We start from the raw sequence: 27500 nt of genomic DNA, 5'->3' as shown, positions 1-27500 counted from the left end.
GCACACAAGGTATTTGTAATTGATTATATTTTATATTTCTATTCATAAAACATGCAAGAAAAATAATTTTGGAAAATTTCTCACTAATTAATTTTTTATTCATGTTTCATGATAATGTAAATGATGTTGCATTGACATATTTATCTTGTCCTTATCTCGACATCTGCCGGCCAGTTCCCGAGAACACAGCCCTGAAGACCTTAGAAGACGATCCAAGGAAATCTACCTGCTTGGAAAGGAGGCTGATCACGGCATGACAGGACGCACCTGGGAAACCGAGAGAAATTTCGAAACGATAAACGAGGCAGGTCTTCTAAAGATGCATTTTCATTATTAATTCATGACTATTGAGGATCATTTTCCTTCTGCATTCTGATTCGTCTTCATTTCCCACCGCCGTCCCTATGTTGAAGGGTTGGTTGCCTTGAAGAGTCATCTTCAACTATTCCTATCAAAAGCAATTCCTCTTGACCTTCTAATTCTGACCACATGCCCAGACCTTCTCAATCTCCCCTGTAGGTGTGGGAGGGGTAGGGGACCTGGCGGGTGGGTGGGTTGTGCCGTCAGTGTATACCTCATTAAGTGCTCTCCGGGCATCACTTGAGGTTCCTTGCAGCCTTTCTAGCTGCAAACCATTTCATTCCTTTTACGGTACCTCCGTTCTTATTCACTTTCTTCCATCATCCTTTCCACACTATCCTGACAACTACAATTTAAAGAGTTTTTGCTATTCAGTTCCCACCTAGTGCCGAATAACCTCACTGACTCTCAACACTTATCCCTTGGCTTAAATTACATTGTATTCTATTCATCTTAATCTCGACTCTTCTTATTGCATAAACATTTTCCATTTCCCCATCTAAAAATCATTCACTTTCAATCATTTTTTTTATTTTGTATTGTGAAAATTACAGCGTCCTTCCTTTACATTCCATGGAGATGATTGTTTATACATAGAAACTAAAGTATCCGTGGTAACAACGCATTGGTACTTCTGTAGCAAAATGCTGCCATTAGAAACATTTTAATTAAAAGACTTGTTGCTTAAATTTTACTAATGAATTTTCCGTATTGAAAATGCCTTTTTCATAATATATATATATATATATATATATATATATATATATATATATATATATATATATATATATATATATATATATATATATATATATATATATATATATATATATATATATATATATATATATATATATATATATATATATATAATATATATATAATATATAATATATATATCTATATATATATGTATATATATATATAATATATATATATATATATATATATATATATATATATATACTATATATACTATATATAGTATATATATATATATATATATATATATATATATATATATATATATATATACTATATATATAGTATATATATATATATATATATGATTATATATATATATATATATATATATATATAGAAACATGTATATATGTGTTTCTATGAGTTGTGTCCGTTCGTCTTCAGAACTTCTTTTATGTTCTTAACTTTCATTAAATAGATTCATTACATATGGAGCTTACTAGGATTCCTGTTTATGTAACGTAGTTAGGGGTCACAATTTCTCACTATATTTTGAATCATAAGATTTATCAATAATTTCCCTCTTTTAAAGCAGGATGACATACATGTGTACAGGAATATTGGTAGTATCAATGGTCCTACATCAGAGAGCTAAATCTGTAAATTGCTTGAAAATTTTGAGGTAATGGACAGAAAATTTGAACAGCAAACCATAATTCACGAAAACTGTTTCATGAATTCCTACTTTTTATGTCATACCTTTTGACGTCTAGTTCATTTGTACCTCAAAAGTACACTTCTTACCGTTTATTTTGCAAACATTAAAAGAGAAAATCTCTTTCAAAGACAATTATTCTCCCTATGTCGTCACTGTAGGTGACCAATTACTTTGTTTTGTGTTGATATAATGCCTTTTATAGTCTAACCATTTCTTGGCATTCAAAACTTCAACGAAATCTTAAGTTTGTCCATTTAACAGGCCTTCCTTTATTTCCTTACTGGTCTTTTTTATGATACTTAATTTTAACGAAATAGGTAATCACGAAAAGGTACGATTCATAAAGAGTAGTGCAATAAATAGAAGATAGAATTGGGTGCTTAACATCCGTTTTTTAGATTCCTTGGAAATGGTGTGTTAAAATTACTAGTTACCATGGTAACCTTAAGCGCTCGATACATTTGGTAAAGAAAAACCTACTTAGGCGGTTTCAATCACAAAAATGTAATTTTCGTCATACTGATATCTAATATTTTGGAAATGTTTGTTTGTGCATTCTATCCACTTTAAGAGGTTCATATTGTATAAATTTTCAGTTTTCACAATATAGTTAAAAATTCTCTTGTTAGAGAAGTTTTAGAGTGGGCCTGTCAACATGCAAACATAATCCTTTTGATGCATCATTATATCAATAAACTATTTGAATTTGAATTTGTTCATAGTATGTCAACAGATGTCGCTCGTGTACGGCGTGACGTCACGTCTCTTGGTAGTGAGGAGATCTTGTTCTTTAGAGTCCTTTGGTTTTCACCTCGCCATGGGTCATTCTAGCTTTGGTTTCCGAATCCGAATCACTTAGAAAAATTTGGTTCAACTGACTCGAGCTCAAGTGGGTACTCTGAAACTACAGAGGTTTGTGCTTTTACATTAAATTTATAAGTTTAAGATTAAATATGGTCGTGAGGTTCAACAGTGTGAATTACATATCCTTTTTTGTCAATGCAATTTGTAATATAACATTAAACATATTTTTGTGGGTGTTTAATAGCAGTTATTTGTTAGTAACAATTTTCTTAAAAGCAGGTTATAAGAGAATGAGTATCTTGTCTGTTAACTATTAGTGGTGGAAATAATTTCTCCCAGCCCGGGTCTTCAACGTTCAGCTAAAGTAGTCTTTGAGGAAAGTAAATTTTGGCAAGTGGGAAAAGTGCAGTGGCCTAATCAGGTTGGTAGGCAAAGTAGAAATCACGATATTCGTAAACATGCTGATCATCGTCAAGGTAACAATCTGAAAAGTTTTTAAAAGCTTGCGAAAATAGCAAGGATATTACAAGGTTAGATTTTAATTTAAACCTAACCTTGCTTAATCCAGGGAACTAGGCCCTCTAGCTAAGTGTGTGAACCACTTTTAAACTTTTTTTCTGTTTGTGCTGTTTAAGATAGTTTTTTTTTCTGCGATTGCCCACTAATTAATAATGTAATGTTTGTCTTAGAGTGAATTTTAAGAGTTGTGCATTTAAGTTTTAAAGGTATTAACCGTTATCGAGAGTTGTGATTAAAGGTAAAGATCCCAGTTTTCATTACGTATGATTCAATGGATTGAATTTTTCACATTGAATTCGTGGTAGTAAATGTTCAAATAATTTTTACCCATTCAGGTAATGTCTACTAATAGTGTTAGATAACTTTAGTAATTAGCTCCCTTGAACCCAGGAGTCTTAAATTGCTTTTCTTTACTAACTGGCGAGAAATTATGGTGTTTAGTGACTGTTGGTTTTCACTATGAAGAGCTGCTATAATTAAATTTCTAGCCTCACAGATAAAAAGCACAGATAAAAAGCAGTTGATAATTTATTGATTTCCTTTAGCCCAGGAGGAGAAAGGTAAAGTCAAAGGAGCAGTGACTAACTTTCATGCAATAGTTCACTTTGTTTTATTAACACGGGCCTGGTGTAGATGAGGACTATTTCATGCATATTTTTGAGATTAAAACCATGCATACCAAAAAAATAACAATACTTTAATTTCAGTGGTGTTACTATGTACTAAAATTTCGTAATCCAACGGATCCATAATTGTTTAGCCTCAAGATATGCGTGATAAGATTTGTGGTTGGAACAGCTGATGGAAAATGTTGGGTTGAATAATCAGGACTTTGAGCATAGATAGAACGGATATAGTGACGGATGAGGTCAGGAAAAGCAAAGCAGGTGACTTAAGGATAAGTGAAAGAAATTTGAAAGGAGGTATTTCAATAACCAGTCAAGGGTAGATATTAATAACCTTAAAATAGGATGTTGTATCTATTTTTAAAGTTTGGGCACCCCAGGGTACATTCGAACCTGATTATAACAGTTCCCAAAGTTATTGAAAAATATGCGCAACTTGTTTATATTTGAGCCGCGTCCCATGAAATTTTCAGCCACTGTGATGTCATAACTGCCAGACGCACGATCATGGCCGACTTTAAACCTTAAATAAAAAAAAAATTAGGGCTAGAGGGCTGCAATTTGGTATACTTGATTGGAGGGAGATGTAAACATACCAATATGCAGCCCTCTTAGCTGCAGTAGTTTTTTTAAGATATTTGGGGGGCGGACAGAAATATTGAGATCAGAAAGTGCTGCCGGACAGACGAATCGATTTGAAAAGTTTTATTTAGGGTACTTGGAGGCGCAGTTAGTATTGAGGTGTCAGTTTAATTGCAAGAAATCCTGCACCAGTCATTTTATCCAAAGTTTTTAAGAACGGAATGTTTGGTCAATGTCTTGTTAAAGAAAGGGTCACGTCAAAGATCGCTCAAGATATGACTGCAAAGAAAGTTTCGTGGAGGATAAGGCGAATCTGCTGAGGGAAATTGCGTAAGAAACTGCGCATTTTCATTGAGGCGATCGCAGATCAGTGAAGTTTGAGGAACATTTTAGCAAACATTTAGAAAATATTACCATCCATTTCAGTGGTTGAAATACTGCAGTTGCCAAGAATCCAGTTTGAAGTTATCCTTGAGATTACTTTTAAAAGTATGTGGTAAAAAAAAAAGATAAGATACATAATTATGTGGATGTCTGAACTTGAACTGGGGGACTTGTAGAACTTGGTAATTGGGATTTTCTTGTTATATATCCTTTTACTTTAGTGCAAAGAAAGTGTACCCAAATGCTTTTAAGATAACCTTTTAAAATTATTTGACATAAGATGTCTGCTAAATGGATATGGTTATGAACCTGAAAGGTTTGCTTGTAAGGTTTTGAAAAGGTAAAGTTTGTCTTAGTTACTTTACAGATACAGTACTGATCTTGGAAGTGGACCAGATCCATTCTGGTTCTAGAACATGAATCATTAGTCGTTGTTTTAGGGCAGTGTAACTTGTATGTCAAAATGCCATAGTTTTAAGATATTAAACTAAGGCAATTTTGATGAAATTATGGAAAAGTGAATTGTGATATAGGAAGTCTTGAATGCCTGATTTGGACAGATTTTAGCCAACAAGCAGGGGTCAAATCCTTGAAATCTGGTGTAAAATATTTACAAGAGTTGTTGGTATCTTGCAACAAATTGACTTTGTTCAACTTTATAGAAATGGACGTTCAACTTTATAGAAATGACAAGACTGTGAATAAAACCGTACTATAATCAGATGTGGAAAGGTAATTGCAGTGGAAAGGTAATTGCAGTGGAAAGGTAATTGCAGTGAAGTCTCTACTAAGGTAAAATTAAGTTTTTAGTTGTGAACTATAGTTATTTTTTTACAATTTAATTTGGTAATTGTCGGCATTTCGTAGGCCAATGTATTACTTGGCATGTATTACATAATCCTTGAAAATAACAAATACGTACTGAACCTACCATATCAGAGCGCCTCAGTGGCGTGATCGGTATGGTCTTGGCTTGCCACCTCGGTGGCGGCGAGTTCGATTCTCTGCCATTCCCCTGGTGGTAGTTCACACGACGAGGCTCGAAAGTCACGTAAAGCAGTTGGTCCCGTTACTGAATAACCACTGGTTCCATGCAACTTAAAAACACCATACAAACAACCATACAAACAAACAAACCTACCATATCAGTTTAAGTTATAATTGTAGTTTATAGAGTAAGAATTTTAGTTTGAACAAAATTGTTCGAAGAAAAAGTACATGGGTAGATGGCAGCTTTTTCCCTAGTTATGAAAATTCTTAAAATACTGAATGTTGGGTAAATGCTGGATTTTAATTTTAAATGACCCATTTGAGTGCCCTTAAGATTTTTAGCTTAGTTTTGGCAATCTATGAAAACCCATTTGCTTTGAGATAGTAATATTTTCGTGATTCTTTGTTCATCTCTAAGGCTTCTTTGTTCATTACTTGATATTTTTCGGAGCAGCAAATCATTCGCAACCCATTAGGGATTAAGACACTAAAGTTCATAGTTTTCAATGTTAAAAATTGTTCAGCTTTAAAATTTAAATTTTTCTTTTGCAGGGATTGCCATTACATCATCTCAAAGCTGAGGACTCAACCTTGAGTTAGCACCAGACTGACAAGTCACTTCCCGAGAAGCATCTTCCTGAATTTGAATAGATGAATTTATCGGAATTCGGACCTGATGGGCTAGTCATTCCGAGGCAAATCTTCCTAAGATTTTGAATCTAGGAGTTTTTTAGAATGAGTATCCTCAAAGATTTTTGTCAATGCCGAAGCACTAAATATTCCAACCCATAACTGCTTATTCCCCATAGTAATCATGTTCTTGTAATAGGAAACTTGAATGCTTTAATTACTGTTCAACTTCTTTTAAGTGTTTGATTGAAGGTTTCTTGATAGCTAGCAATTCATGGCTTGAGGTTAAACTTTTGTTAGTGCAACTTAGTCTGATGAAAATCAAACTTAATCCGAAGTACTTCTCACCTATGTGGCTTGGTTCCTATCTAAGCATAGTTCTCTTGATTATAATACAGTAAATTAATCGGACAGCTTGTAACTATTCGACTTTTGCCTGAGATACAAATGGAGTACCACTGGAACTAAAACCACTGCACAGTACATTAAAAAATACTATGCAAACTAAAATTGATTTTTAATTTATTGTAGATTGTGATTATAATTTTACTGGGTGCAAAGAAAATTATAAAAATATTTGAAATGTTTTAAATAAAATTAACCATTTTAATGAAAGATTTCAATAAATCCTGCTAACTTAGTTTGTAGTCCTACATCTCTTGAAATTTTGTGGGAGATTAACCCAGAATATAGATACCTTAGCCACACTAGGGCTGAAAGCTGCAGGACAAATTTAATACAGACTGTTCTGGTAGTGATGAATGTAGTCTTTCATGAAGGATCTCAAGAAATTGGGGTATGCACCATACTTCTCTTCAGGCTAAGGTTCAGGTAGGTCATCCAGGCTCTGTTGTAGCCAGAATCTCAAGAAATTGGGGGTAGCACCATACTTCTCTCAGGCCTAAGGTTCAGGTAGGTATCCAGGCTCGGTTGTAGCCAGAATACCTATTAATCACACTAGGAATTGCCCTAAACTTATGTGAAATCTTGGTTTTGTGAATTAACAATGCAATATCCAATGCAATTGCCAGTGTAGATTTATTTTTTTTTTTTTTTTAATCTAATACTGGTTCTGACATAAGAATAGAGTATTGGTATACTTATCTATTCAATAACAGTACCAAGTTGTTCTTGCTTATTTCGTAGACATCAAGGCTGTAACTTTGGCACTGAATAGATTTGCATGTTACTGGCTCTGATATTTGCTCTGAGATTCTTACCCATATCTGATGTTAAAGGGCATTGTTCATTGTATGGTAATCATTAAGCCCTTTCAGACAAGTATCTAAGGCCTGAGGGAACCTCCTGGTTTCTAACTATTGGTAACAGTACCAATGTGTGTTGTCAAGTACCAATACACGGTGGCAAGAAACCACCTGCTCTCTGGAATTGTAATATGAAAGGTTCTTGTTCTTATCTGAATTCTTGAGCAATGAGGCTTTGTTTTTGGAAATGTGGTTTTTGAAATCCGTGAGGATTGATAGGTTAATTACACTGTATTGTAAGTGGGAAGAGGTGGTGGCTATGATGGTTGTCAAATTGCTGTGTGTGGGGAGGTAGGGGGTGAGTTCTATAGGTCATGTTAACCAGTTAACCAATTTAATTGGCTAGCCTATACAAAAAGCTGCTTTCAAGTTTTGTTGTATTTGTCAAGCTTGCTCTTAGGATTTTACTTTAAATAGATTTGCAATTAAACTAGACTGATTTTAAGATGAAATTTTTCATATTTCTGGGGAGACTGACTGACTACTACTCAATAATTAGGGAGCTGTCACTTTAAATTAGACCGAATTTCCTTATAAATACACTGGTGTTCCTTACATTCCTCTTTGACGCACGCACTTGCAGCTTGATTTGGGTTGGAGCATGATCAATCCAAGCTACAGGAGAATTTCACTTGGATGTTTAAATGAGACCTCAGGAAGTCTGTGCACTGTTGATTGGTAAGTTTGTCACACTGGCTGCTTCAGATGTGATTTTCAACGGTATTTTTCATCACACTAAAAATAGGCAAATTGCTATCATGAGATATGATTCATCTCTCCAATCTTTGGAGGGCTGTAAGATACATTGCAATTTTAGATGCTGGATCAATTCAGAATTCAGATATGGTTTGAAATGGGAAGTTGGAGGAAGCCTTTGTATGACAATACTCAATGCTTTGTTCTGGTGTCATACGTAGAAATCGACCTAATATAAAGGATCAGCTACCACTATGCAGATTAGTTAGTTAGGTGAATGTGGCATTAGGCAGTTCGTAACTGGAGACCAGTTTTCTGTGTGGTTACTTTAGTAACTAAAATTAATGGCTGATTATGGAATTGGAATCTTTTGGAGAGTTCGTCCCTTAAATGCTTTACTTCATTGGACCAGAAAATCTTTACTTATTGGATCAGTGTATATTTTGCTCTTGTATAGCTCGCTTCCAATAGTTAAGTGGTTTGTGGTTACACTTGTGTATTTGATGTAAACCTTTGATTATTCATAGTCGACTTGGACATTTCAATAATACGTTGCTTTGGCCATATTTTGATACCTGAAGGCCTGTCCACACTAGCGGGCCTGATCGGCGTGCTCTGGGGTTGACGGGCAAATTCTAGCAGGCTTACCCGTGAATCTTGTCGGCGAAGGAGAGGTGGGCTCGCGCGATGATGCCAGTAGTGTGTTCACTGCGGTACGATAAATATGGTGCCTCCGCAAAAAAGGAGATAGTGTAGCATGATAATTGCATTGTGTGTGATAAAAAGAGAGGAGAATATGGTGCAAAGAATGGCTGAGTTAAAGATGCATATGGTTAGCATACATCTACCAGGGTCGAAGCTCAAGCCATCGGGCACCGCCACGGTTATTTTGCTACAAGACCCATCGGGCAATTTGACGGTTTGCCCGTAAAGTGTGCCAGCTAGAGGGGAGGTCAACTGATGTTGAGTTTGGAATCGTTTCAAAGAATTTAGTACCATTGGTACCCTGTAATTATTTTATTTGCACGCCACCGCCTTACTTTTTTTCCAATGATATTAACTTGACAATGTTACACACTAACCAAGATATCTGATAAGTATGCACAGTTTACTTCAGTATAGAGATTTCCTTTCCTATTCCTGTATCTAATTTCATATTTTTTTTTTTACATTTTTCTCAGTCTTATGGGAGCAGACTATTCGCAAAGCAACGCCAACTTGAACAATCCAGTTAGATGCTACAAAAAAAGGTGGGTTTAATACGTTAATTTACAAGTTTTGTAGGTAGAGTTGTAGGTTATTTGCCAGTTAAGCAAAATTTGCAACTCTTAGAATAGTCAGGTTTAGTAATTTACATAATGTTAATCGAAATTTTAATCCCCAAATTAGTTTCACCGCATTTCTTTAAGCCATTGATAATTTGCTAGAGTTATTGGAATAAAATTATTTTGCCTGAAAACCTTAAATTTTAAATGTAGAGAAATAGTATAAGGAACATTTTATGGAGTCAAATTATTTTGCTTGAAAACCTTTAATTTTAAATGTATAGACAGTTTACTGAATTTTAAAGCTTGTAAATTACTATGCCCTTATGTCACACTATATACATTTAGGATCAAGCTCAATATAGTACTTATGTTTTTGGAATTTAGGCATATTTTCATTGTTACAGAAGTTCTTTAGTGCAATAAAAAAAAATTACGCACATTTTAATACTTGATTCATTCAATATAGCTATTTAATGTTTGGAAAAGATTCATTCAATATAGCTATTTCATGTTTGGAACTTCCAGAGGATTTAATATGCGTATTATTTACAAGTTTGAATTTTCTTGTTATATTACAGAGGAAAAAGACGAGACTTTAAAGTTTCAGAGGCGTATTCCATAGCAAGCAAAAGTTTAGAAATTCTTTCTTGTTGATAGAATGCAACTTTGTTGTAACGTTCCTGAAGGTGATTAGGAGATGCAGCAGATTCATCTTGGATACATTGCAGCTTCATGATCTAGCAGAGATTTATCATGGTTAGTTACGGAAGTTCATGTTAGTTACATTAAGTCGCATGCGGAGATTCATGTTAGCTACATTAAAGTCGAGAGACAGGTTAGTCGACGGATATGGTAACGGCCCTGCAGATGCAGCAGAGATTCTCATCTTGGACTTACTTAATGCAAGCTGTTAGGTAATGCTCCTGAAAATGGAGCGAAATCATTCGTTCTGTAAACACCCTGGGTTAAATAGAAGATTCCAAGACACCGAGTATATATGGCATCCTGGGTTACAATAGAAAAGTCAAAGTAAATATATATATACAAAAATTAAGCAAAAATCATTCATTCTGTAATCACCCTGGGTTAAATCAAAGTTGTAAGTCACCGAGCATATATGGAACGTTCCCAGAGAGAGTAGCCAGGAAGAACGATATCATACGCAAAACCAAGAGGTACACTAATTAAGCAAGCAGTGAAACAGAAGAAAGGGATACTTGGCTTCTCCAGGAATGGCAGCATTTATAGAATTTCATCCCCTTCGAGATCTAGATCTTTTACTACAGGAACTAAATGTTCTTCAGCTATTCTGTTCAGGATTAGTAACTTATTCTGTTCAGGATTAGTAGCTTATGTATTTGATCCCTGTCCACTTCAGGAACTATTTGTGTATTTCTTCTTCGACTATTCTCTTCTGGCACTGCAGCATTTATTTAACTATCTCCATTAATAACTACTAGTTATCTCTTCTTTGACTTCTCTAATACAGGAACACCATCTTAAGTAGACTTGTCCTCTTCTTTGACTTCTCTAATACAGGAACACCATCTTATATTGGCTTCTCCTCTTCACAAACTAGTTGTGTTTCTTAGACTATTCTCTTCATGAAGAGCAGCATTTTAGTAGACTTCAGTCCCCTCCGCAAACTAGTAGTTTTCTTCTTCGACTATTCTTTTCTACAGGAACAACAACTTATGTAGACTCTGTCCTCTTCAGAAGCTAGTTGTTTCTTCACCTATTCTCTTTCTTCCGTAACATCCCCTGTAGACTAGTGTTTCTTCACCTATTCTCTTTCTTCCGTAACATCCCCTGTAGACTTCTCTCCCAGTCAGATATAGCTTGTGTTCATATAGTTCTCTCACTTTCAAAAACAGCTTATTTTCCTTGCTTAGTGTTCTGTTTCTCTCTCAAGTGTTCAATGGTGCTCCTTTTAAACTTCTCTCTCCTTTAGAAACACCTAACGTTGCCTGTTTCTTCTTGTATCCCTGTTGTCGACATCCCACCTCTAGTAACTGCAAAAAAACAAACTGGATTGTCAGAATATTCAAAATAAAACTTCCTGTAAACTTATATGGTTTTTAATGCCTTTACATTTCGGTTGTAAACTTCGGGTAGAACTAAAATATATTTCGATATTGACATATGAACAATTCTTGCCACAAAATTGTGAAATGAGCATAAGATTGAAAACGTGACAAGAAAATTTTATACAAATTATGTTGCAACAAAGTTTACCTGGGGCTGCATGTTTGCAAAATTATCCCATAGCTATGAGAAAATTTTGTGAATATCATATAAAATGGAGCAAATACAGCAGTTGCCAGCTCATGACAGGCTCTCAAGATCTGATTAGTTATCAAATATCTTACATCTTGCAAGACCGTCAAAATTGCATTGCAGTTTAATTTTAATATACTTAGAAATTTTCCTGACATTCAGGTAATAATGGTTGGAAATACAAAAGAATGAATCAAGGGAAATGACAAAGACCAAATTCCACAAAGTGGGAGATATCCAAAAGTTCAATAAATAAAGTTTGGGATTATCACAAACATTAAGATTTAAAAAAAGAAAGTCTGGAAGTAATGATTGGAAATACACAAAAACCTTAAGTAAATAATTACTGGCAGAAAGACCAGAATCCATAGTAGGAAGCTATCCAAAGAGTTTTTAGACTTATCAGTGATAATTCCTAAAACTCAGGAAATAATTGGTGGAAATACTCAAGAATAAATAAATGGAAACCAAACTCCACAGAAGAGAGGTATCGTAAAAGAGTAAGACAATATTTGTTTCAGTTGTAATGTCTGACACTCGGGAAATAATTACTGGAAATAAAAAAAGAAGAAATAAGGAGGAAATACAAGTACATACTGGCAAATGATCAGAATCCACTCTAGGGAGGTTCCAGTGGTAATTCCTGGCACATTCAGGAAATAATGGCTGGAAATACAAAAGAACGAACAAAGGAAAATTAGTATACGAGTACACTTTACTGGTAAGAAATACAGAAGAACGAATAGGAGAAAAGTACAGATGTGAGCAGAAAGACCAAACCCCACAGCAGCGAGCCAATGAAAAGTGAAATGCAAGATTTGCTCTAATGGTAATTTCTGACAATTCCACACTAGGGAGTTTTATATAAAAGAATGTGCTTCAAATGGTACAAACACAGCACGAGTAGTTTTATAGAAGAAAAAAACGCGTTTAAGAAAGTACAAACATGGTCAAGGAATAGCAGACTAATTTCTCAGATGAACAATGTTATAAAACCAACATGATTTAATTAAGCTTTGCAAGAGCATATTCAGAATTATGAGAGTTAAAGACCAACTCCCAATTCTGACCAATAATGGAAACAAAACATTCAGTTAGCAAATTGAATGGTCACTGGACGTTTAGGAAATCAAGCAAAGATCCTGGCTGCAATCTTTTAAAACAACTGAACATCGTTATGGAAGAAAGCCGACTCTCAAAATCTTAACTTGGCATGAACTGTAATGTGAAAGACCTGGCACATAAGCCTTTAACTTGACAATGATGCATTGCTGAGTTTAATCATTATATGGTATTAACATATTAGGCTATGCTTACTTGACCAGATTGTTAAATTCCAATTAGCCACAAAAATGTCATAACCTTAATGTTTTTGGACCATATTCTAGCACTGTAACAAAGCATGTTAAGAGGCACACCACCCTCAGTACTTTCTAACAACCCTCCATCTTCCATGATTCATACAAGGAAGGTTGGACGTCCAGTGCTCAAACCAAAAAGCAGTCATCCATTGTTAAACTGGAGCCAATTTTCTTCACCAAGTCTATGAACATCACACATTCAGTACAAATTAGGTACTCATGCAATGAAGGTTAAAAACTTATACCCAAGAGGTAGACAATTCTGGCAAAATTATTAATTCAGGCACCTACAGCAGATGTAAGCATGTAAACCATAGTGCTAAAATACAACAAAGAAATATGCAAATAAAAAGGAAATTGAATTCTCAAAATCAGATTGCCAACTTATAGAGGAAAAAAAATAATCACATATAACTAAAGCCCTGTCCACACTAGCAGGCACTGTCTTACGGGCAAAAACAGTTCCCATAACCCATTTTACTACACTGAACAAGCGATTGTCTGGTAACACTGCTTCAGAAGCAAGAGAAAATATAAACAACTGAAGTAACTGATGGGCATGCCCACTAGTGTGGACAGGCCATGAAAAATCACCACCTTGTTATACTTAACAATAATCTGAGCAGTGTCAATACCAATTGCAAAGCCTCCTAGTGCAGTCAAGCACCATATCTAGTCCCTTCTCATGCTCTGAAATTGATGAAACTGGTGGAAAGCTACTGGATCAGACTTAAAGATTAGTGACTACCCCAGGGGACCAGGCTAAGCAATCTGCTCTATGCAGAGCACCTAGGAAAACCCAGACCAAATTCTACCACCGCTGTATGTTAATGGACAAATGCAATCATACCCCTCAAACGAACATTCCTCATAATACATTACTTCTTCAAAAAAACTATAGAGAGAACAAGACATAACTCTGGCTACGACATTTTATTTTGAGCACCTAATATAAGTAATGAACAGAAAACATTCCCAAAACTGAAGAGTAAATATGGCAATAAATGTAATGATTGTTTCTTGAGCAAATGACCAAACATGAAAGTAGTCTTACTGCAGTGATTACTGTTTCTGAAGCGAATCTTTGATGGATCAAATATTTGATTCAAATTAGGTTTTAAGCGGATACAAGACCAAATATGGTAATTTTGCTGAAATAATAAAAAGATAATCCTAAATTGTAAAAGCCAATTATTGATTTAAACTTATAATTAAGGATATAAAGCTTACAGATCAACAACAAAAACTCAGTATTGTATTAAACTGGCAATGGGCTTATTTGATAGGTAGCATCCGTTAAAATTTTACAAGTTTACTAGACTGACAAATGAAAGCTTAAACCCTCACTTGAAAATTATGTACAGTACAAACTATAAGCAACTATGAACATTGTTACTAATGTTCAAGGGTAAAAGTCTATGCTCACCTTGAAGTACATGCTGCTCTTGGTTTGTAATCAAGTAAGTTTCCTTTGCTCTATAACGTGAACTGTAAGCACTGTTTATGAAGTACTACCTGAAAAGGAAACACTACATTAGCATCACCATTTTTACGGAATAAGATAAGTTTTCCTGACAAATCAACATTTCAGCCTTACAACTATTAGATTTTTTTGTGTTAACTGTAAATGTTTAATATGTTTCTTACTAAAATTGTAATTTTACAAATTTTCTTTTGGAACTACCTAAGCTGAACTCTTCCATTTCGTGTAAAGCCATGGAAATAATTACTGAAATTGCATATAGATGTTACATATAACCCTATAGAATTGAATATGTAAGTGGCCTAAGAAAATGGCCACATCTATACTTACCCCTAAGCTAGTGTGCTGGCCTAAGGTCCTAGGCTCCTACTTAAAAATGAAATTTTTATAATAAAAGGAGTTATATATTATATACTTACCCAGTAATTACTTACTGACCATTTCAAGCCCGTTCTCACATAGATTTTCTTCAATATCTTTTTATATATAAGCTGTGTCTTCTTGATATTTTGGCACAGCATCTGTTAGACCCTTCAGTAATTTTGGGCAGTATAATGAAGTATCAGAATTTATTGATTAAAGCAATTTGCTCTTGAGCTTTTACAATTTCCTCAAAATTCGTTGTAGATATCCAAACATCAGTCCTTGGCTTAGCTAAAGAGTTAGGAAAGAAGCTCTGCCCACTCGTCTCTCTCTGTCTCAACCTTATGAATGGAAGTGTGTACTATGATATGGGTTCTTAACACAGCACCAAAGGTTGCTCGCTGGACCTCTAATTTTCTCCATTCTATGGATATAATACATTAACGCTCTTACTGGGGATAATTCTCTCTCCTCTGCCTCTGGACCTAGAAAAGAGCGAGGAGGCCATGGCTGAGAAGGGTTCTCATTTTTATCCAGTAAACCCAGAATAAAGGAACAAATGGCATTCCCTTGTGAGAACCCTATATCTTCTGTCTATTGCATGGGGCTCACTTACTCTCTTAGCTGTGGCAAGGGCTACAAGGAAAATGATTTTTTGTCAAATCAAGTGAGAATGATTGCATCAGCTCAAACGAGAAACAAGAGCCACTTTAGAACTACATCTAAGTTCTAAGAACATGTCTCCTCCCTTACATCCTTAGACGTATCAAAAGACCTAATAAGGTACGAGAGATCTTGGTTGGAAGAAAGGTCTAGACTTCTATGTCTGAAAACAGAGTTAGTATAGCCCTGTGTCCCTTAATGGTTGATGAAAACAGGTTCCTGGCCACTCTCAGGTAGAGTAAAAAAAGTCTGCTAACTGAGTTATAGAGGTATTAGAAGATGAAACCCTATTTTCCTTACACTAACATCTGAAGACTGCCCACTTCGCTTGGTAGACTTTACCATTGGAATGTCATCTACATCTAGCGGTAGCTTCTTACACCTTTCTAGAAAAGCCTTTCACATCATAATAGTAGAGACAGTCGAAAGCCTGTCGGGGCCAGAGTGGACACGTCTTGGCAAAAGCTCTTGAAGTGGGGTTGTCTGAATAGACTTGGAATCGACAGAAAGAGTTTTGGTTGGTCCACTAGTAGATTGATAAGAACTTCTGTGACTATTCCAAAGGGAGGGAAGGCATATAGGTCCAGATTTGACCAATCTAACATCAACACATCTGTCGCCCATGCTAACGGGTCGGGAAAGGGAGAACAATAGCGGGAGACTGTGGTTTTTGGATGTTCCAAATAAATCCAACTTTGGTTCTTCCACAACTTCCAAAGTTTTGCATATACTTGATGGTCCAATTTCCACTCCATTGAAGTATCTGCTTTCAAAGGTTTAGCTCGCCCCGATAACATTGCACTTGCCCAGAATGACCCTTGTTATCAGTTGTCTTCAATTCTGGTCTCCCCAAATCAAGAGGCTTTATGTTGTATTGCAAAGAGAAAATGAATGGGTCCCCCCTTGACAACGATATAAGCTAAGGCCATGGTGTCCGCATGAATCACTATTACTTTGCCACAGACTTCCGAGAAATATTGCAGACCTAAAAGAATTGCCTTTACATCTCTCAAGTTAATATGCAAACTCTTCTCCTGATGAGACTATGTTCCTAATATCTCTTTTCCTCACAGGAAAAGTCTCCAGCCTTGATCCCTGACATCGGAGCTAAAGTTCAGGTCGGGGTTCAACACTAAGAGATTTTTCCTCCTCCAACCTGTCCTAGGGGTTCCACCACCACAGATCCTCTTTTATCTCCTGTATTATGCCAAAAAGTGCAGATCTTTATTCGCCTTCCAATCCCAATTGGCACCTAAGAAAAACTGAAGAGCCTCCCCAACCTCACAAATTATTCTATTGTTGCTAGAGTGCTCAACAGGCTCACCCACTGCCTGGCAGAGCACTTGTTGAGGGTGAGAATGGTTGACCGTCTTCAGGTAGTCTCACATCCTTTGGGGAGAGGGAGAAGCCCAAAAACTGAGTATTTATCTGCGTCCACAAATAAATCACCTGTTGAGATGGAGTCAGGTGCAATTTTTCAAGGTTTAGAAGCAACCCTAAGTCTTAAGTTAATAGAATTGTCTATTGAAGATCCTTCATGCACTTGGCCTTTGAGAGCGAGGAATTAGCCAACCATCCAGGTGTATGGATATATTTATACGCAGAATATGCAGCCAGTTGGCTACTGTGGTAAAAACTTGTGCTACTGTTGATAGCCCGAAGCATAAGGCTTAAAACTGGAACACTATCTTTTAACACAAACCTTAGGTATTTCCTTACCTCGCAAGGGGGAAGTTGTAACAGAGAGGATGATTTGGGTGCAGTAGTATCCTGCATTTATGTTTTGTGTAAATGCAAAGCTATCTCCTCTACTGTCTTCTGTGGAAAAAGATGCATATCATCTCACTATGATGCCCTTCCAACAACCGTCTTTTGTCGGCACCTTGGACGCTCCAGGTGTGACTATGGGGCGACTGCCCATGAGCAGACCAACCTCCCTTGGGCCTCCAGCATGCCTCCTCCCAGGGCTGAGAGGGTATGGCAGTGACCTTCACCTGGGGCCACTGTGGAAGCTAGAGTATCAAACTTCTGGCAAACTTATCTTTGAGGCTGGTGTAGCGATCTGGTTCGGGGGTGTGAACCAGGGATAGGAGACGGTGATTTTGGAGGAGGACTGGGAATAGGAGGTATTGGTTTAGCACAGGGAGAGTCAAAAGAAATGTCAGAAGCACCTGATTTCTTAGTCACATCTTGTGTAACTAAAGATTTAGTCCCAGCTCTAGAAGCCGCTTTTTTTTATGATCTCTCTCTAACTTGTTAATATGTGAAGCTAAAGTCTTCCACTGTTTTTCTTCCTATACACTGCACTCCTCACAAATCAAATTCCTAGTGCAAACTTGACCCCTACATGTTGTGCATAACATATGTGGGTCATAGCCAGCCTTAGTGAACCTAGTGCAATATCTCATACTTGATGCACTAGAATCAGATAGGTCTACTAGCCACTAACGAGTCAAGAAAGGACAAAGTTGGTAAGTCTCATGAATAATTGAAGTCAAAATCATGGAGGTCATAATCAAAATCCCTCCCAAAAAACAAAAGCCAAAGGCTACCGAGGCACAGAATACTTTACGAAGTTTGGAAGAACTTGGTCAAAAACCATAAGCAAGCTGCGTTTCCAACACCTTGTTGGTCTGAAGCCAGCAGAAACAGAATTGAGCTCTTGGCCGAGTTGTTCCTCTCTCCCCTACCCCAAAAATGGGTGGGGCCGGTCACCTACATGAACAAAAGACAATCATTCCTCTTTTCAAAATTTAAGTTGTCGTCGAGTAGAAGATCTAAGCTAAGTAATTACTGAGTAAGTTACTTATATAAAATTTTCTATTCCATGTAAAATTATGAACATAACTAATGAAATTTCATAAATAATGTTGCATGCAATCCTATGCAATTGACTATGCAAGTGGCCTAAGAAAATGGTCACATCTGTATTAACTCCTAAGCTAGGGTGCTGGCCCCAGGTGGCAGGCTCTTGCTTAAACTCTTCAGATTCGTGTAAAACCATGAAAATAACTAATGAAATTGCATAAATAGATACTTTATTCAATCCTATGTAATTGTATATGCAAGTGGTCTAAGAAAATGGCCGCATTTGAATTAACCCCAAAGCTAGGGTATAGGCCTAAGGTCCTAGGCTCTTTCATAAACTAGTCTATTTCGTGTAAAATCATGAAAATAAGTAAATATCTAAACATTTCAGATTATCTAAGCTATGGTGCCTTCAAATACAGATACTGCAAGCAATTCTATGTAAAATGGATGTGAAAATTGCATTTAATACGACCACCTTCATGCATTGCTAACCTAGGGTGGTATGCTAAGGTTCATAACAGCCTACCCAAATATGAGAGACACATATGGCCGAAAGACGCACTGGAGTCACGCCTAAACCTGAACACTAAATCGATGGCAATGGCGCATTTTAAATGCCATCACATTTAACTTTATCTAAAATTTTATACCTTCAAATATAGATACTTTTCTTACCTTTATTTTAGAAGTTTAAAAAGTTTCCCAGATGCTGATGTTACAAATTTCAATGTATATAGTAAGATTAGCACCCACAGAGTTTTGTAGAAGAGTGCAGTCTGAAGGCCAGTTGAAGGTTTACTGGAAAATAAATGGATCACTGATATATTAAGGCTTACAAATGATTTAAATTTTTGCATTTAAATTCCAGATATTTTACAAAAGACATTACCTTCACAATTAACTTTATCTATGATTTGGTGCCTTCAAGAATAAATATAAGTAACTGAATATCAAAATCACATTGAACATGACAACCTTCATATTTACCTAACCTCGGGTGGTAACCTAAGAATTCATGGCAGCTACCAAAAGTAAACCTTATTATGACCGCAAATATAGATGTTGCGTGCGACCCTATGCAATGGAATAAGTAAATAGCCTAAAAAAAAGGCAGTCTTGGTACTAACCTTTATGTTAAGGTGTTGGCTTAAGGTCTTAGGTTCTTACCTGAACTCTTCTGTTTCGTGTAAAACCATGAAAATAGCTAATTATTATAAGTTCCTCAGCTTTTACCTAACCTCTCCTTTTCCTGTTAAAACATGAACATAACTCATTATTATTGACGCCTAATGTCGCAAGGGTGGTGGCCCAAGGTCCTAGGCTCTTACATAAACTTTTCCATTCAAAAGTAAAATCATGAATAATGAAAATAACTACCGAAAATCATATACAGGAGCTGCGCGCATAGATACTTTATCTTACCCTTATTTTGGGAGTTCTCCGAAATTATCGTGACGCTGATGTTATAAATTTTAGTAGATAAGATTACAGGTTTGTGAGGAGTGCAACCTGATCTACGAGAGACTGCAGTTCTGTTGTGGGCGTTCCAGACTTCCAGTCTTTGTTGCCACGTCACTAAAACCGTTTTCCCCTACATTTTCCCCTACATTCCCCTACGCACCAAATGTAATAATAGGACAAGTGAAAATGAAGTATTCAATTTTAGTTTAAATTGACAAGGAGAGTAACCATTCTAAATCCCAGGTAAAAAAAATTAACTCCGGTAAAGAAAATGTATTTAAAAATGTAATGCTTTTATAGGAAATGGAAATGAATAGTAAATTATCTCACTACGAAAAAAGTTGATTCACTTCTAAGAATTAGTCACAGAGCTTTGTATACTTTAAAGAGGAAAATTTAGATTAAAGAACAATTATACACATATATTGAATTTACAATGCATGTAAACAGGTTATAGATTGTTTTACTGCAAAACAGTAATGCTTTTAATCAATGAGAAATGACACAGGGACGGTACTCTACTATGAGATTCAGGGCCTCTGTAACACGGTTTTTTCGCAATAACTTTTTATCAATGCATTTCATAAATATAACGCTTATTCAGAATACACATTATGTGTACACATAAATTTTGACTGCATTCTGCATTACGTAGGTTGAATAAATTTTGTACTTACAATGTTAAGGTGACTTTTTTTGAAGACGGGCCAACTTACTCAGAGAAAAGGTTTCAAACGCACTCGTTACGTAACTTAAGGCAGCATTTCTTCCCTCTTTCTCGATGGATGATTGGCTATACGTAACGAAGGCTATACCTCTGGCAACAATGACAAACAAATTTAAATACAAGCAAAGCAGCACACCTTTATGAACTCTGAAACTTCTCCACTGATAATTGTCATAATGAACACACCAACAAAATATGTTAATAAATACAAAAATACTTCGATTATTAGTCTAACTCCCAAAATAAGTTTCCTAAGAAATTACAGTCTACTTTATAGGTCACAATCAGATTGACAAGATGTAGGGAATAGTTGGTAATTTTCAAAAACATAGTAGACAAGCTTGATTTGATAACTGCTATATCCAATGTCAAGCAATTTTTATTTATTGGCTATCTACCTATTTACTGAAAAAAATAGCTGGTACCGTATTTTGGCTTTAAACCTTCACCAGTAATAATTGTCAGAATGATAACTTCATGAGGCTCCACCCACTTTGGCCTCGTTATAATTCAGGATAATACTGAAGGCTATCATGGGCATTGTTGGATTAAAAAATTTAACTTCTGGCTATAAAAACTCATTTCTCGAGTAGTTGTAAGAAGTGCTAAATGATCCTCAAGGATCCCAGTAGTCGTCCTAAACGTTTGATTCATGTATATTACGCATATACTGTTGCGGCACTACTGCTACAGTAGTATTACTACGCTAGCACAGATACCCCACCCACATCTATGTATCGTTCCGCCATTCATAAAGTCTTCGGGTTTCAGAGCCGATGGAACAAAGAGAATGAGTTTCTGTCTAGTGGATGGGCGGGGCAACATTTCGTCAAAAGGTGTTTATTTTGCTTACATAATGAATGTTTTTCGACTCTTGGCTCGTAATCATTGGCCATGGCGTCGGTCGGCTAAGTAATTTTTACTCTATAAAAATTAAACTATCGGGTTTAGGTTATTGAAAATGCTGACAGAATTTGTGTGTGGTTGTAAAATATACATATGTCAACTTTCAGCTACATCCGATGCTTTGACAAGGAGCAAAGTCCAAAAAACCGTGTTACAGAGGCCCTGAATCTCATAGTAGTAACCTATGATAATACGTTAATAAGAAAAATGTTAATACACTTATAGATTACAAAAAAGTATTGATGTAACATTATAAAAAAAATTCTTCAATCACCGAGAATTTAATTAATCTCACTGTCTGCATATTTTTCAGAGAACCTTGACATTGCAGGACAATGAAACGAAAGTTTTTTTCTCCTAACTACTATTGCAGCAGTATTTATTTCTGCTTTGATCCCGCAGTCATCCTTTACTTCAATAAACAGTCACTTTAACAGATTTGCAGTCACTTCTTTTGCAGAACGCATATGGGAGTCCGATTTCGTTTGACCGATGGGTTCCGATTATCCTGAAACAAATTCTTTAGCACATATTCTGCAATGAAACCTTTCCTAAACTTCAGCTCCCCTCTTCCCAGTCCTTCTTATATCCTTGGGCACCGTGACCTTTATCAGTTACTATAGCCGTAATTACGAAATACCCCAATACAACGTCTATGTGATTAATACTTAAGTTCTCTCACAGTCCTCATCGGAAACTGGCTAGACTGAAGCTAAACTGAGATTTGAAAATCACAAGTCTGAACCTGAAATACGATGTTCCTTTAAATGAGGAAATACTGGGTTTTTAATATTATCATTGTTATGCAGGGCTGTTAAATATTTAGCGCCGATACGATTTATATTAATAATATTTCATTTTATTTTTATCTAGAATATTGAAGTAAAAACATACTATAAGAGAAATAAGTGAAATTCTCTTATATCCGTCTAAACAAAGGTCAAATCCCCCGCAGGTTTCCCCTACCCCTACGGACACCAGATTTCTTCTACAGAAGGGAATCCCCTACGCGTGGCAACACTGGTTCTAGTAATACTTACAAATATCTATTTAGCAAAACCGAATCCTTATATCATCCCCTTTATAACACTCCATGACATTAATCAATAATATTTATAACTAATAAGAAATATTTACATTATAATTGACGCCTAATATCGTTAAACGAGGAAAAAAATTTATTGTATAAATCTGTTTTCTCAAGGCTTTAATGTTCCAATTGATAATTATGAGTCCCGAAAACGGTCAGGCGAAAATTGACAATTAACCCACAAAGCCATTCAAGGAAAACCTGACGTAATTGGTGAGAAAGAAAATTTATTCAATTTGTCTGTTTGATGTCTGACACGGGGATGGTGTGGGGCTGGGGAAGCGGTTTAATTTTGAGTTATAACCTTCCAGGGGTCACAAAGGGCCGAGTGCCAAATTTTGTCGGGGTCTGTTGAGCGGCTCGGCTTTCTATAGCAAAGAAATATACAAACATTCACTTTTATATATATATATATATATATAATATATATATATATATATATATTATAGATATATATATATATATATATATATATATATATATATATATATATATGTGTGTGTGTGTGTGTGTGTGTGTGTGTGTGTGTGTGTGTGTGTGTGTACAGATAGATAGATAGATAGATAGATAAATAGACAACTTAGAACTCAGAAAAATTGTCCTGCTTCCTTTTTGAATTGTTTTGTTGTGTAAAGTAGGGCTACTATCACTGGAAATAACTATCTTGATTTCACTACTTTAAATAAACATGATACTTAACATAGTATATCATATAGCCGGGTGCTTATCTGATCAAAATGGTGAAAGTGAATTAGAGAGAGAGAGAGAGAAACTTGCAGTGGCATATAGTATCAGGTTTATTTCTAGTATGACTTATTATTTAAAGCCATTCATAAAGGGAATTTATGAGAGAGAGAGGAGAGAGAGAGAGAGAGAGAGAGAGAGAGAGAGAGAGAGAGAGAGAGAGAGAGATTGCAAGCATGAATTTTCTTGCATTAGTTAAAAACCTCATTGGTAAATTTCGCTTCAGATTGTTTCAGTGATATCTTGAGAGAGAGAGAGAGAGAGAGAGAGAGAGAGAGAGAGAGAGAGAGAGAGAGAGAGAGAGAGAGAGAGAGGTGGTTGTGTCATGTTGAAGTTACTGTGCATGGTGGTGGTGTTGCCACACTACCCGATAGTTAATTTCAGACCTCATTTATATCAACTTTATAATAAAATCGGGTAAACTACCGAATGGCCAACATTTCACTAGAAATTACCATTTTTTTCACTCGATATTTAATTGGTGAAACAACAATACAGTTACATCTTAAAGCACACCATTCAAAAGTTTGAAACTTAATCTTTTGAATGGTGTGCTTAAAAATGTAATTGTATTGTTGTTTCACCAATTAAATATCGAGAGAAAAAATGGTCATTTCGAGTGAAATAGTGGCCATTTGGTAGTTCTCCCCTCGTCACCATAACGTCACGAGGCAGTCGCTATAGCTAATTCCGAAGGTAAAAACGAAGAAGAAACGAACGAATTAACGAGGAAATTCGCAGTTGAATTAAAAGAAAGTAAAATAAAATACCGCACACCTTGCACAGCAGGCTTAGCCTGCAGTTACTATGAATGTGCTGATGAAGTAGTTCTGGGCTGCAGAAAGTGGACATCTACTTATAAAAATTATCGTTTTATGCTTTTAATGCTGATTTTATCAAATTAAATGATAAGTTATATTAATAATTATCATAAAACATGAATAAAATTCAGGTAAATTCTGATAAAAAATTGATGTATACAGAAGATTTATTGTTGCAGATTAATCATACGTCTGACAGCGCCTGAACGAAAACCTGGAGCGACCAGGCAAAAAATTACCATTAACTCAAAAGGCAATTGAAGGAAAACCTGAAGGAATTAGAAGACACAAAAATCGCATTCAATTTGTCTGTGTTTGATGTCTGTCACGGGGCAGGGGGTTGATTTTGATTTATAACCTTTCTGGGGTCACATAAGGGCTACGTGCCAAATTTTGTCTGGGTCTGTCAAACGGTCCAGATTTCTATACGGATAAACAAACAAATATTCACTTTTATATATATACATACAAGATATATAAGATGGATGATGATGAGAGAGAGAGAGATAGATAGATAGAGAGAGAGAGAGAGAGAGAGAGAGAGAGAGAGAGGTGTGCAAGGCACTTTTGGTTGTTTGTTGACTTAAAAATATCTATTCATATCTGAGCAACCCAACAACCTACGGAAACAGAAGGTTTGGTGACTTTAATGCTACAGCAAATAGTAATCTTGGATAGTTTGCTTATGGAATGGAACTTACGCAATGCGATACATCGTAGATTTATGAGAGAGAGAGAGAGAGAGAGAGAGAGAGAGAGAGAGAGAGAGAGTTTAGCTATCATAACGATGGTATGGATCTGACAATCTTGAAGTTACCTCATCTTTATTACTAAAAACTAACTAAATTTTCAACATTATATTACAAATTCATATTCTTCGTAAAAAATGATTTTTAGGAGATAAGAGGATTTTTTTTTCAGCAAAATAGGAAATTTGGAATTCATATGTCCAGGAATTTTCCTTTCCCCTAAAGAAAGGAATTCTAAAATTCAAAGATCTCGAAAAACCCATTTTTAGACAGTGAGATGTCATTGTCCCAAATAATATGAAAAATTCATATTCCACATTCCATTTTCAGGACCAGAGAAGGTCTTTCTTCCATGATAGGAATTTAAAGTTCATATGCTAAGTGAAATTAATTTTTAGGCCGGGGCTGATGTTTTTTTTTCCCAAAGACAGGATTTTAAAAAAAATATTTAGATAATATATAATATATAACCTTGGTAAAAGTCGGTTTTAAGCCCTAAGTCGTCCTAACTCACAGGGATAGGAATTTAAAATTCTTATATATAGGACATCAACTAAACTTAGACAGCGATTAATGGCGCACACAAACATGGGAGCCATCTTCCAACACGACACAGACAAACACGACAAGAAACCATTATTACAAGAATTGATAGACAACACTAGACTAAAAATACAAATGCAATACATATTGGGACATAACAATAACAGAAGCTGTTAAACGTTCAGATAGAATGAGATAGGGCCCCGCCCTTACACCGCCCCAAGGACAGGAGACAGGGCCAAGGTTGCCACCAAAACAAACCCTGCCAAACAAATAAATAAACACTAAGAGAACTAGCAGTAGAATGTCAAACTAATGCAATAATGTAGTTGCACTATGTAACAACATGTTTATGTAATGATAATGCCTAGTAAACTAAGCATTGTAAATTAAAGTAATAGCAACACCCAAGCCCAGACTACCTTCCATCTTGTACTTATAAATTGAATGGCGGAGGTGATTGTACCTTAGTTCTTGCTTGACAAAACCTGCGATAGAGACGAAACGGAACGTGGTAAGTGAAATCTGTGGAAACCACACCCCACGGCGTGTCTGTATCCAAAATTTTGAAGAAAGTAAGGGTGAGAAAATGTGAAAAAGTCAGTAGCAAAGGAGTCAATGCCACAAAAGCGATCGCCTACAGCAAAAAATTTTTTCCCTGTAGCACACTTCGCGTCCCAAAAGGAAATATAGCTTTCTTACAATTCAAACGTGATGCCCACTTTTAGCCATTGATTTTTTTTTTTTTGGTGGGGTAATTCTAATCAATAACTCAGCACGTTAGGTACTGGCCAATGGGGGTTAATTACCGTCGACCCCCAAAAATAACAGTAAAATCTTATTAAGCAACCCAGATACTATAGGAGACTGTTATTTCCAAAGAAATACCTGCCGTGGAGTTATTACCTAGATCTACCAATTTTTTAACTCAATCTCCATTTATAAACCGTTTCCTGAGTATTATAATATTCATGACTGAAATTTCAATGAAGTATATGAATAGAGGGGCAGTTAGCAAATACATACATACATAATAAAACGCCACGTTAAGTATAATAGCCTTCATGAATTCTTTTCAAATAATTGAAGTCATGATAATTTTTTTGATAATGGAATGTATCCTCAACCGCTTACTCTGAAACATGAACCGGTGAAATTGCGAACCAGACAAGAACCGAGAGAAACAACTGTGATTGTTGCCATGTTCCCTCTCCCATGGCATCAGATCCCTCTGGCCATTTTTGGCAGGACGGTAATGACCCCCAAAACACACCCGGTTCACTTGAGACTCGTGTGATCACCGGTGGTAGCTTCTTGTGTGGTGGTATTAACAGGGGCATAAAGGGATAAATGATGCCCAGTGACTCTTGTCCCAACTTTGACACTGTCATAGGGCTTACTAGGAATAGCAGGTTACAGTGTTGCCACACCACTGAGGGCACTTTTTCCTACACCAAAGGCGATTTTCCACTACTTTCCCCTACGCATCAAATGTAGTGACAGGATATATGAAAATGCTTTATTTGTAAACTCATGTTGAAAATAAACGTTCCAAATTTTAGGTACAGAAAAATGAACTAAAAAAAAAAAACTTTAATTACAAAGTATTTCATGACTTTCACCGTCTGTGTATTTTTCACAGAGCCTTAATTACTTCGCACTGTAATTGTTCTTAAAAGGCTGCGTTCTAGCATCCATAAAACCACCAAGTCCGTTTGAACTACAAATAACACCTTACTATTCTGGGCTTTTTTGCCCAGCCCCCACCCCGCACCCCACCAACCCCCTACCCCCCGCAATATGGCCAGATCCCAATAAATTAATCAAATGTAACTATACTCTTTTTCATTACATAATGGAGTGTAATTGTTTGGATGTAGGTCAGAATACCAATATAACTAATGTTGTAGATATGGTTTATGATCTAATAAACAATGACATAATTATGAAAATG

The 27500-nt window shown here is 35.9% G+C and overlaps 2 long non-coding RNA genes across 4 annotated transcripts; one reads left to right on the top strand and one right to left on the bottom strand.

The window, feature by feature from the left end:
- Positions 1-2603: 2603 nt before the first annotated feature.
- On the top strand, positions 2604-6467 carry LOC135221394 (uncharacterized). The gene is made up of 2 exons (XR_010315923.1): positions 2604-2695; positions 6241-6467. It is a non-coding gene; the product is annotated as an uncharacterized LOC135221394 (long non-coding RNA).
- Positions 6468-11277: 4810 nt separating this feature from the next.
- Positions 11278-20008, bottom strand: LOC135221393 (uncharacterized). Of its 3 annotated transcripts, none has more exons than XR_010315921.1 (5): positions 19928-20008; positions 19633-19754; positions 19181-19303; positions 14612-14700; positions 11278-11559 (listed from the first exon to the last, which is right to left on the bottom strand). It is a non-coding gene; the product is annotated as an uncharacterized LOC135221393 (long non-coding RNA). The 3 variants fall into 3 exon arrangements; XR_010315920.1 differs by having other exon boundaries at positions 19673-19754; XR_010315922.1 differs by lacking the exon at positions 19633-19754 and having other exon boundaries at positions 19928-20000.
- Positions 20009-27500: the final 7492 nt, after the last annotated feature.

Source organism: Macrobrachium nipponense, chromosome 2 (genome assembly GCF_015104395.2).
Source record: "Macrobrachium nipponense isolate FS-2020 chromosome 2, ASM1510439v2, whole genome shotgun sequence".
Lineage (NCBI taxonomy): Eukaryota > Metazoa > Arthropoda > Malacostraca > Decapoda > Palaemonidae > Macrobrachium > Macrobrachium nipponense.
Note: the sequence above shows the minus strand (reverse complement) of the source record. Positions and strands in the feature narration are given on the sequence as shown.